We start from the raw sequence: 13,774 nt of genomic DNA, 5'->3' as shown, positions 1-13,774 counted from the left end.
TGAAGTGTATACTCTAGCACCTTTTGCCACTTTTATTTTCTTGTTTATTACTTTATTTGTTCATGATTACTCAACAAACTGCACTGTGTTCTAACGGCCACTTGGGGGCAGCACTAACATTCAAAAGACGAATAATGGCAGTTTTAGTCATAATACACAATGTAACATGTATGAGTGTGTGTGTACATGTATATGAATATGTATGTGTGTGTATAGATAGATAGATAGAGAGAGAGACAGTTACACAGTAGAATATAATTTTGTATAATGACATTTTTATAATGTATTTTCAGAGATGTTTTCTTTTTCCACACTAATGGCCCACTTGCTTGTATAATGATGCAGATGAGACCATTGTTGTCACATCTTTGGTTAGTCCTGTGGTGTGCTTTTCTCATTAAATGATATACGAGTGAGATGGCAGACTTTATGTCGGAGAATATTGTTTGTATTCACTGCAGTATGTGTGTAGTTCAGTTTATAGACTGCCTGTTACTGAATAACCAACGAAAGACTGCGGTGACCAGAAATACACACACGTTGATAAAACAGTTCGATGGTTGTACCTGTAATCTCACCCTGTACTCCTGCAGCACTGCATAGATGTATCTGCATGCATGTGTGTGCACAAGCAGAATCACCAGAGGGAAGAAGGTAAGAACATACACTTCTGTCCACGTACTCAGACGAACGCAGTGTTTGTCTAATAGTGTTCACTTAAACGCAGCGGAAACACATGTGACTACACATCAGGCCACTGACTGCATTCTTTAATCACTTACACACACACACATTCTCACACAAACTAACCACCTACTACGGCCTTCTACTTGTATTCCTTTTAAAGTGTTATCGATTAACTAAAGAAGAGTGTCAGGGTGAAGGAGCTGATGCTGAGCTGAATGAAAGCCCGGGCACTGCTTACTGTGACGTGATGCACAAACATTGATTCGTGGCCATGCAACAGAAAATAATCGACTTCGTGCAAAACACAATTTAACCGTTAGTTCCCCCCCCCCCCAGGGTTTTTAAAGTGTCATGAATGATTTAAGCTTCTAGGAGTTACCAGATATCATTTAAAATAATATTCACATTGCAAAAATGACAATATTTGAATTGAATAGCTGTGAATTCTTGATCTATATTCGGATCCTATACATTATACAGCTAAAGCTACTTGTGATAGAAGTCTCCGGCACATTCATATATTACATTACAGCATTCGGCAGACGCCCTTATCCAGAGCGACATACAATTATCTAATTTATACAACTGAGCAGTTGAGGGTTAAGGGCCTTGCTCAAGGGTGGCAGCTTGGCAGTGCTGGGATTTGAACTCACGACCTTCTGATCAGACTGCCAACATCTTAACTGCTGAGCTCCCACTTCATTATTGCAGGTAATACAGTATATGAGTTTATTATGCACGGTCAACTCCAGAATTATTGGCAACTTTCAAAAGAACAGGTCATATCCTGATTGTTTAAAAGAAATATTACACACAATAATTTGTCTAGTTACAGTTTTGGATACTTTACCTCTTTTTTTAACCAACTAAACGAATAAATATCTCTGAGAACACATCCATCCGTTTTCTATACCGCTTATCCTACTGGGTCGCATGGAACCTGGAGTCTATCCCAGGGAGCATGGGGCACACCCATTCATACACGGTGGACACTTTGGACATGCCAATCAGACTACCATGCATGTCTTTGTACTGGGGGAGGAAACAAGAGTACCCGGAGGAAACCCCCGCAGCACACGGAGAACATGCAAACTCCACACACAGGGCAGTGGCGGGAATCAAACCCCCAACCCTGGAGGTGTGAGGAGAACGTGCTAACCACTAAGCCTCCGTGCACCTTGAGAACATCTCCTATATCATCCATCCATCTTCTATACCGCTTATCCTTCCTTCAGGGTCACGGGGAAACCTGGAGATTTTTGCTCTTTTGTAATGAGTAGATTAAGCTGTAAATGGTTCTTTCAACAAGATAATCAGTGCAAACATACTCAAACATGTTTCTCAACAGCCGTCCAAGTCTGTCTACAGGTTTGAAGAGTTCAGTCTGCATGCACATACTGTATTACCTGCAAATATAAAGGAGGAGGATGTTCTTCAAAATCACTCCACTCTTCATGTGCCTTCTTTGAAAAGTCATATTTCTCTCCAGGCTTTACCAAATATTAAGTGTGAGTATTATATTAAATAGTAGTATTGTAATATTAAATATTACTTTTGGAACCAGTGCTTTTCTGGAAAACAACAACAACAAATAGCTTTTTACCTAATAGGTATTTAATAATCGTAAGTTGCTAGATTGTGTAAACATAAATAGCTAAATATTGATCAAAGTAGTTAGCAACTATCACTATCAAATAAGCTAGTAGCTTCTGCTATATTGGATTTTTATTATTATTATTATTATTATTATTATTTTTACCTCATTGGCTAAACATAACGTATATAATCTAGCTGTAAGGATGATGTCAGAGGGAATCTGCCAGATAGACTTTATGGCCAAAAGTATGTGGACACCCGACGAACACACCTATGTGATTCTTCCCCAAACTGTTGCCATAAAGTTGGAAGCACACAGTTGTATAGAATGTCTCTGTACTGTATGCTGTAGCGTAACAATTTCCCTTCTCTGGAACTGACAAGCCCAACCCTGTTCCAGCATGACCTTGCCCCTGTGCACTACGAGAACTCCATGAAGACATGATTTGAGAAGGTTGAACTGGAAGAACTCGAGTGTCCTGCAGAGAGCCCTGACCTCAACCCCACTGAACACCTCTGGGACGAACTGGAACGTCAATTGCTTTCCAGGCCTCTTCACCCAACATCAGTCCCCGATTTCATTAATGTTCTTGTAGCTGAATGAACACAAATCCCCACAGCCACGCCCCAAAATCTAGTAGAAAGCCTTTCCAGAAGACTGGAGCTTATTATAACAGCGAAGACGGAATAAATCTGGAACGGGAGGTTCAACGAGCACAGGTGTCCACAAACTTTTGGCCATTTAGTGTATGTGGGAATGTGTTTGTCATGTGACCACACAGGAATGTGTGGAGAAATCTCTCTCCCAAACCCCGCACTGTTCATCATGATGGTAATAAAACAGAAGATAAAATAGCTTCCCGAGTCTCTCATACACACTCATACACATTACATCAGCCAGACTCGGAGAGATACAGTACATTATAGTCCAGTCACACTCTACAGATAGATGCTTTATTAAAAGCACTTGAAAATGTTAGGAACCTTCAACAGATTGCACATAATGATCAATAAATCTGACTCACACCATGGAGCTCGAGAGGTCAGAACATCACTGATTATTACAGGCTGAAGGGCTGAGGTGTGCATGCTCATATCTGCAGGGCTTCAATCTTTTATTAAGTTAGGAGTTATCAGATCTGGGGTCCATCCCTGGCATACTATCTACCTGTTTATCAGTGTCGGATTCTCTGCGCTGCACGCAGGCCTACTGGAAACCTCAGGTTTGCATCAGACGAACAAGGAAGCCTTGTGAGCGTGCGGTCAAATACGAAGCTCGCAGGACAAAGAAAGACAACGTTCAGTAACATGGGAGTGGACTGGATGCATAACGCATTTACAGCATTCATTCATCTTCAGTAACTGCTTTATCCTGCTTAAGGTAATGCAGTGGTTTAACTCACTAGTTAAAATATATATATATATATATATATATATATAGGGAAATAGAACCAACTTAGTTTATTAGAATTTATCATGTACAGGTGCGATCAAAGAAATGACCTGGATTGCTCAAAATTTCTGCCAGATTGGTCATAAATCCTTCGGGAGCAGACAGGAGTGGCATTTTATTCCTGAACTTTCCACCGACAGAACACATTAAATAGGTGACATTATTTATAGGCTACTTATTTTTGAGTTGATGAGGTTTGGATTAAACCCATGAAATTCCTTTTTGTAGCATCCCCACCCCCACTAGAGCTGTTGAACTGACTCCCGAGACGCAAACTGAGAATAAAAGCTGGAAATAATACGCAAAATGTTTCGAAGTAGTTCTTTCTAGAATTATTTGGTCATTCACGCTGCAAAAAGTGAATATATCTTCAGTGAGAGCAGATTTATTTCATATTTCTTATTATGAGATAATTATAAATCAAGTATAATATTATTCTACCTGTTCATTTCGAACTTTAAATAGAAATAAATGCGAAACATTTTTAACAATGATCTGACACAAGGATGAGACTATTTCAAGCTTGAATTGAGCAAAAATGTCTAGAAATAGGCGTATATTTGGTTTGTTGTAATCTTATAATAGGAAATATTAGGTAGCTGTGAAAATATTCAAGATAATTTCACTGTAAACAAGATGTTGTTTTTTTTTGCGGTGTTTTTATTGCAAGCTCAGTGTTCTCCATGTTTGAGATTTTTCAGATTTTCTTTATTTCATTTTTTAAAATTATGTTCAGTGAAACAAAACCAAATCGCAAAGAACCATCCATCCATTTTCCGTACCGCTTATCCTACACAGGGTCGAGGTGAGCCCGGGGAACACGCGGCACAAGGCGGGGGACACCCTGGACGAGGTGCCAACCCATCGCAGGGGACAATCGCACACACATTCACACACTACAGACAATTTGGACATGCCAGCCAGCCTACAACGCATGTCTTTGCCTCAGGGAGGAAACCCGAGTACCCCGAGGAAACCCCCGAAGCACGGGGAGAACATGCACTCTCCACACACACACGGCGGAGGTGGGATTCGGATCCCCAACCCCGGAGGTGCGAGGCAAACGTGCTAACCTCTAATCATAATTTAAGAACTAAAAGGCAAGCCCATGCTTTAGAAATATCTGCAGAAAGACAAACTGAATGTGTCCATAAACACACCGGCCAAACCGTGATGCTTCTTGTGATTTCTTCAGAAATTCACAGGTAGCAAGGCTTTAATGAGAAATGGTTTGAATAAGTTGATGTAATTTCCTCTACCTTAATGATAATGAGTCTTTATTGATCACACACAGAGCAGTGGAATTCTTTTCTTTGCATACCCCAGCATGTTAGGAAGTTGGGGTCAGAGCACAGGGTCAACCATGACACAGAACAGAGAGGGTTAAGGGCCTTGCTCAAGGGCCCAACAGTGGCAGCTTGGCAGTGCTGGGGCTTGAACCCCCAACCTTCTGATCAGTAGCCCAGAGCCTTAACCGCCAAGCCACCACTGCCCAGTTATTAGAACACCAAATCTCGAATGGCCACCCTGGAGTTTGCAATCCTCAGATTTATTATCAGGAACAAAACTTTCCCAGAAAAGGAATTTTTTCCCAAGTTCCTGTTCTAATCACACTTAAGAATACGTCCATTTTTAATAAACAAGGCAAACAATCAACAGCTGAACCTATCGGAGCTTTCATTATCTCACTGTTGTTCACAGAAAAGGTCGTTAAAGAGCGACTGATCGGTAAAGGCATTCGATTTCTTTGAAAGCCTGTGTCGTGGAGCGCAGGTGTCTTTCATCCATCGCACATTTTCTGGAATTTTGGAATGCAGCATGTTCACACCTTGTTGCCTACAATAAATAATGAACGAAATTCCGAGTGAAATGAATATCAATTCAGTTTCTGCTCTGCCCCAATATAAAAATATGAAATGTTTTCTGATGATACACACACATTTTGAGAGCACACTTTTTTTATTTATTTATTATTTTTTTTTATTAAATTCAAAGACTTGTTTGAGGTGTTTGTGTATGATGTGCTGAAATGTTTTCCTCTATACTGGGGTGTATTTTTATCCTCAGCCATAACAATGAGTTACACTAAATGCCAGCTAGTGCACTTGCACCTGGGCCGTGACTCAGGTGGGCTCGAGTGGCTAATTGTTTACTCTGAACTGTAGAAGCGTGGATAATGACACTATCCAAAAGTTAAATGACTCCATTTAAGCTCATTCCTAGCTCATTCCTTCTGGATTTTGTTTTATTTATTTTTTTGGAAGAAACAGAAAGTGAAATAAATCTACTGCATGGTTACAGTTTGCTTTTCTGTTAAGCTATACCTAATTATACCTAACACATGATTAATTCTTGAATTCTTTGATTAGTCAGAAGATGTGGAGTAATGTTCTATAATAGCGACTCTGACAGTAGTGCAGCTGCGATTCAAATCACAGGTTGATGTTAATGTACGCGTTTTAATACATAATATATATGCTAATATCGTTTCTATAGTAACTACTCATTCACAGGTAACCTGAGATTAAAATAAACAGATTAAAATACATGTTATTCAAGTTTTCTGACACAGGAACATGCAGACTTTTGCACTTTCTGGTTCCTTGGTAACACGACGGGCTGCATTTATTTCATTCTATTAACTTTAAAAAAGAGGCAGGAAAGCGGAATCAAACATGTTGGGACATGCTGTTAGTGGAAAATTAAAAATCTTGTACGGTAGCACTACTCGTATTGTTCTCTGCTTGATATATCGCTTTGCTTGTATTTCCTCATTCGTAAGTCGCGTTGGATAAAAGCATCCGCTAAACAAATAAATGTAAAATGTAAATGTAAAATAATGTAAAAAAAAATAGAGTAGTAACAGTAACTGTGCTTTGTGTTACACCAACCTGTGATGATTATTTTCCTATAAAAGCGTTCCCAGTTATGTTTTATCCATTACGCGTTAACCCGAGGCCTTTTCCTCATGATCGATTACATTAGTTTGTGGTAATATTGTGGAATTTGAAAGGTAATTCATGGTTTTCCTGATTTTAGGGATACAATGGGCCTCATATATATCACGCTGGATACAAAAGAATTTATTTGTAAAAATCGTTTTCAGGATCATTTGCACAAGACGTGTGATCTTCACAAATCTAATGTTTATATCCTAAGAGAACTCCTGAGTTTTTTTATACATTTACACACAAGACTCACTAACATGAACCCTCACTGATTGGAGCTTTCGCAGTTTTAGAGATGGATTACATTTAGAATGCTTATTTCTTTTCCATTGCATTCACAAATTAATTAATTAAATATATATATATATATATATATATATATATATATATATATATATATATATATATATATATATATATATATATATATATTAGTGAAACCTGGTTGTTTCATTTTAATAACATGAAAGAAAGCAATCCAAAACCAGTTAGTAAATGAAGACAAATAAGACTAGCCAGTCAATTAATCTATAAAACATATGCTGCTATGTGGATTGGCCAAGCTAAATTATCCTGAAGTGTGAATGTGTGCACATGGTGGCCTTCGATGGACTGAAGATGGATGAATGAATGTGCCTATAGACCAGGGGTGTCCAATCTCATCCACAAAGATCCGGTGTAGGTGCAGGTTTTCATTCCAATGAAGCAGACCTGATTCCACCTGTTTAATCAGTTGATCTTGGCTTTCAGTAGACTCGAGTGTGGCTCCTGCTTGGTTGGAATGAAAACCTGCACCCACACCGGCTCTTTCTGGATAAGATTGGACACCCCTGCTATAGATGCTATACAATGGCTGAGCTGCATTACTGGAAGATTTGCTGCATTCCGACTTTATTAGGAGGCTCTCTTTCTCAGTTTAGATGCTCTTTTGTGGTTTTCAGCTCTGTGTGAGGTTTTTGCCTTTTATGGAGCTTTGTAGGCGTTGCTAAATGTAAATCAGCTGTGGCAATTAGTGGCTGATTGGCATTTATCAGCACATACACTCGAGCATGAAGAAAAGCAGAGATCTGTAAAACCTGGCTGGGATACAGACCTGGGATATAGACAAAAACATTTATATACAACTTTAATAAAAAAAATAAAAGATAACTGAAGGCCATTATATCTAATAGGACACATCCTAATTTAATCAGCTGATTTACAAGTCGCTAGTAATTGGTCCAGTTACGTCAGTGTTTTGCTTTGTTTTTTTTGCTTGTTTGAAGCTACTCGTATGTAACAGTTTTTGTTTTGTTAATGCTTTTTGTAAAAAAAAGGAAAAAAAAGAGTTTAAAAAAGGGCAAAGGGCCAACATTTAGTTTCATTTGTACACTTGGTCCTTTTGGTACCTCGTCTCCTTCCTCGAGAGTGAGCTGGTAATTGGTGAAATTTCATAACAAAATGAGCACAGGCTAATGGTTTGGTACTTTAAATGCACCTGCTAATTAATTAGCTAAATGCTGAAATTTATGATGTATTGTTGTCTTTGTTTTTTTTGTTGTTGTGTTGTTTTTTTTTTTTTTTTTTTTTTTACAGTATAGGGAAATGTCACTGTTTGTTGAAAGAAAAATCCATCATATTAGTTAGTCATAGGCGCTGTGCCAGTTTTTGCATATAGGCCATAGTTTTGTGATTCATAAAGCTTTGCACTTAAAAAAAAAAAGAAAGTGTGTGAATGACTTGTTTGGTGGCCATGTTTGTTTTCTGCTAGGTGTTGAATGTGTTTACTGTAAAGCAGGTTTAGACAGCACTACTGACCATAACTCATTCATTCATTTGAAATCAAACAGTTAACTAAATATTAAGGGTGTGAGCCCAAATATAATTGCACAGGAGTCAGGTGGAACAAAGTTCTGCCACTTTTACATACATATTATTGGGTTTGGTGTACTGGGTTTGGCCTGATTACAAGGATGAGTCAAATGAAAACATTATTATTATTATTATTATTATTATTATTATTATTACATTTTCCATTGTTTATTGCAAATAGATGTTTCAAAAGTGTATAATTTTTCTACATAGTCTATATTTTGTTGTGTTTCAGCACTTAACAAGTATCCGGATTCCTTTCTAAAACAATTCGATTCTAATTTATGTTCCGCTTTTAAAGGTGCAGTTGTTTGTTTTTTTTTTTTAAAAAATTCTTTACCTGTATAAATAATCTGCAAGATACAACAGACACATTAAAGGTGCAAAAGCGTATTAAGTCGCTGAGAAATCCTGTTTGGAAAACTGACTGGTTTGGGTTTGGATGTGGTCTACTACGCTACAGGCCACCATACAGAGCTTCATAGGCAAGAATCATTCAAATGTGGAGCCCATTTAACTGTTAGAGAAATAGGTGGCTTTCACACCGGGTACGTTCGCTCCTGGTGCCCTCCGTAGAGTTGGTTTAGTTTCAGACTCACTTGATTCAATCAAACCCTGTTGCATTTGCGTTCATCTTACGTCATCACAAACTTCTGTGTTCCACAACGTTCCCCTGCCACTCATGATACACGTGCGTTGTGGAAACTAATGATATTGTCATCATTGGCTAAAACACACACACGGTTTACTTTACTTCCTGAACAGGTGTGGAGTTGAGTACGAGTTGATTTTACAGTCACAGGAATCGTACCACAGTTCCAGTGCAACCGAACTCAGACCACGTCTTACAAGTCCCGGGTTCGGTACCGCCGTGCGCTTCCCGGACCTCACAACAGCTTTCACGTTAGCAGTTTTTCATGTAAACCGTGCTCTGTTTCAAATTCTTCTGCCAGTGTGAAAACCCAACTAATTGTGGGAGGAAAAAAGTCAAATTTTATGCAACGCATTTTTTAAAGGTTTTCATTTGACTCCTCATCAATTTTTATGTTTGTATTTCGGAGTGGTTTTTTCAGACGTGTAATATTCACAGTATTTCCCTCCTATAGATAAACAGTGATTCACAATATTGAAATGCAGTTACTCTGGATTTTTGGCCTCGGTATTGATGTTGTTCTAACGTTAAAACTAGCTGCTCTGCTTTTCCTAAAGAGGCCATTTACAATTCATACGTTGGTTCAACAGAGTGGGCGGGGCCTGTTGGGGTAAGGCTAAGTGTGTCCTTGCTTTTAACTGTCCCTGCGTCCCAACTGGCCTACTATCCGTCCTAAATAGTATCCGAGATTAGAATTAGTGTGTTCCAAATCATAGTATGTTGAATGAGTATCCCAAAGATACCGGGATGGTCTACCATTTCCTGTAGATTTTCAAAAGTGTGGATACGTGCACACTTCTTCCAGCTAATATTGCTCACAACTCCTTGCGCGAGGGAGGAGGAGGAGGAGTTTTGTGCCGATTCGCTTTGCCGAATTCAAGGACACATTTTAGAGAGGTGTAAATGAAATATGGAAAAATAAATCAAGGGAATGGAAAATTAAATTATATCATATATTAAATGATATGAGGAATAATTACACGAGGAACAATGGGGTTTTTTTACGGGGACAGAGTTCCGGGCAAAAATGTTCTCTTCCTTTACATGACGTGTACATACTTTTAGTACAAATATTAAGTGTTAACTATGCCAATTGGGATGCAGTGTGTGTGCATGTGTACACAAGATGGCTGACGCGTATATCCTGTACCTTGATACTGTATACATGTCCCAGAATAGCTGCTGTGAAATCAGTAAACATGGTTTGAATGGAAACCTGCTGGACCGGGATGTTTTGGCTCTGTCGTGCAATCTAGTGGCTGTCTCTTTTAATCCTCTGCATAGATGTATATGTTTCATTGGAGTCCACCTCTCAGCCAGCTTTAAATGTCCACCGCTTCCACTGACAGGTGACATCCCACAGCAGGGCAGACGGGAAAGAGGAATGCGCACTGTTGTGCAAAAGTGACCTGTAGCATTAGCATTAGAATTTCATTTTTAGCACTAATTGTGTTGAGTGTATAGCTGAGTGGATGTGGCTCGGGTGGTAGAGCGGGTTGTCCACTGATTGTAGGGTTTACGGTTTGATTCCTGGCCCACATGACTCCACATGACTCCACATGACTCCACATGCCGAAGTGTCTTTGGGCAAGACACTGAACCCCAAGTTGCTCTCCCAAGCTAGTACCTTGCATGGCAGCTCTTCTACCATTAGTGTGAGTGTGTGTGTGTGTGTGTGTGAATGGGTGAATCAGACACAGTGTAAAGTGCTTTGTAGAAATGCTAATGTAAAAAAAAAGGCGCTATATAAGTGCAGACCATTTACCATGAGACAACAAGGGTACAGATGGGTGAGCCTCTGCTTGCAGGTTTACTTTCACAGAGATCAGTTCCTCCTTTTTTTATTTATTTAAGTTTATTTGTTTTTCTTTACTTTTGCTGAAGATTAATGGTCCGAGGTTTGGGTGAAGCGTTTATGTGAAAGCGTATGCGAATATACGAAACTAATTCGGAGTTTTTGAGTGTAGTCATATGCATTTCAATGCTTTTTCTCTCCATGTATAAAGAAGTCATTCACTCTGTTTTGCAGACCACAGCATGCCTTTCTCCACCATTGTGAGACATAATGTCTGAAGTGCCATGACAAAATTTGAGGCATCTGAAAATACATCTGGATTTCTGGAAAGCTGCGTTGTGGCAATGTCTTGTTAAAAGTGCAATACACATCAGTCTGTTCGACTAGTATATTTTTTTTTTAGTGTTATTAACTAATTACTTAACAAACGTATGTCTGGATTAATTATGATCAGTTCACTCAGAAAAAGTGATCTCTGTAGAGATATGCGCGTCTTCACAATTGACACATGAGTGTCCCCGTAAAAGTTCATGTGTATTACATATACCTTATATCTTTGATTGTTTTGACTGTTATTATAACTGCTTGTTGTAGTGCTTGATCATTAGTAGGTCACATGACCTTTGCAAGGAACTTAATTTCTTTCTTAAACTCCCTGCAGGTGTCACTTCTCTGACAAGTCATTTTAAAAATGTCATTATCTTTATCTTTATATTCTGTGGTTTAACTTTAGAGAATACTTGGTTTTGTTTTGGTTTCAGTGGGAGACAGAAAGAAGAAAAAGTGCAAAACCTCGTTGCTGCCAGGATACGACTGAATCTTTACCAGCGTGTCAGTTTGGACAGGATATGCAGTACTGTGCAGAAGTTTTAGGCACCCTATTTTTTTAGTACAAACTTTGTTATAGATTTTTTATTTTATGACTTCTACATTATCGAGTCAGGACAAAAATATTTTAAATTCCCGAACATTAGTTTTCCAGCACAAAATGAAATGTTACAGAAAAATGTTTGCATGTCAGTAAAGAAAGCAGCGTATTACGTAAGAGACACTTTTCAGACAAAAAAAACAAACATAATGAAGGCTGCTGGATTTTGCTGCAAAAATAAGAAGCAAGTGAGACAGTCAAAGTCTCCAGAAGAACCGTGATTGGTTCTGCAAGATGCTCAATAACACTTACAGCTCATTTCATTATAAACCTGCACTAATTGTACCGGAGACTACTATAATTATTTTTTTTGTCACAACAAATATTAACTTTGTTTCATTTACTACTGTTTACTGCTCTTTACAGAATTTTTTTTTTCCAATGCAGAAACATTTAATTAATTATTTTGATGGCATCTTCGCATCACATTACAGAATTTCTTTGCATGTGTTTAAAACTTTTGGACAGTACTGTGGCCAGAGCCATATCTCCCTGCAGTTCTCACCTGGTTTCCCACTGAAGTTAAGTGGGGTTGAGCTTATGAGTATTGGCCAGTACCTGGATGGGAGACCACCTGGGGAAAACTAAGGTTGCTGCTGGAAGTGGTATTAGTGAGGCCAGCAGGGAGCGCTCACCCTATGGTCTGTGTGGGTCCTAATACCCCAGTATAGTGACGGGGGCACAATACTGTAAAAACAGCACCGTCTTTCGGGTGAGATGTTAAACCGAGGTCCTGCTCTCTGTGGTCATTAAAAATCCCAGGACACTTATCGTAAAAGAGTAGGGGTATAACCCCGGTGTCCTGCCGAAATTCCCCCATTGGCCCTTCTCTATCACGGCCCCCTAATAATCCCCATCTCTGAATTGGCTACATCACTCTCTCCTCTCCACTAATAGCTGGTGTGTGGTGGGCGTTCTGGCGCACTATGGCTGCCGTCGCATCATCCAGGTGGATGCCACATCCAGTTGGATCCAGTGGTTGAGCAGATCCCCCCCCCCCACTATGTAAAGTACTTTGAGTTTATAGAAAGCACTATATAAATGTAAGGAATTATTTCTATTATTACTGTATATTAACAAAGGTTATTTCTACTGGTCATTTTATAGGCTGTATTTTACAGTGTACATTTTTATTTTTTATTTTTTTTTTACAGACACCGGAACTTGCAGTCTGTAAAAATAACATGACCTGACTCTCTTGAACTACACACTGCTCCCAAATTATCAATGATCCTGACTCCTGCTGTCTGGTCCTGCATGATCCATCCTGATACCCCACATGGACCTAAAGCCTAAAGATCTCTGTAGATGTTCTTCCTTGGATAGCCTAAAGACTACAAGCAGATTACACTCACGTCTCCATCACTGAACAGTTAATAACTTCAGTTTGATACCATAGACTTAAAGTTAAAATGATAAAGAATTCAGAAATTACGCTAATGATCATACTCCTAAGTTCCTGTTAACACAATTGACACTTTGTGAGTCTACAGTACACAGCACCCAGATGAGGATGGTTTCCCTTTTGACTCTGGTTCCTCTCAAGGTTTCTGAATCAGAATCCAAATCAGCTTTATTGACCAAGTATGCCTGAGGGTACATGGGATGTTGTCGGTTTAAAGTGTTCCTACAGTGCACACGTGCACACTTTGGTCATACAAGCACAACACTGCAGTGCTGGACTTAACAAGACATAGATGGATACAAAAACCTAATGGTAGCTACCCCATGACAGTTTTGAGTGCAAACATTACACAATTTAAATTCCCACTCAGTTATCACATGACATTAAAGTGATTTTACAGTGCAGTGATTGTCCAGTTTGTTAGAAAAAGGTATATGTGTTGCATAGTAAATAAGTATT

The sequence above is a fragment of the Ictalurus furcatus genome, chromosome 11, assembly GCF_023375685.1.
Source record: "Ictalurus furcatus strain D&B chromosome 11, Billie_1.0, whole genome shotgun sequence".
NCBI lineage: Eukaryota > Metazoa > Chordata > Actinopteri > Siluriformes > Ictaluridae > Ictalurus > Ictalurus furcatus.
Note: the sequence above shows the minus strand (reverse complement) of the source record.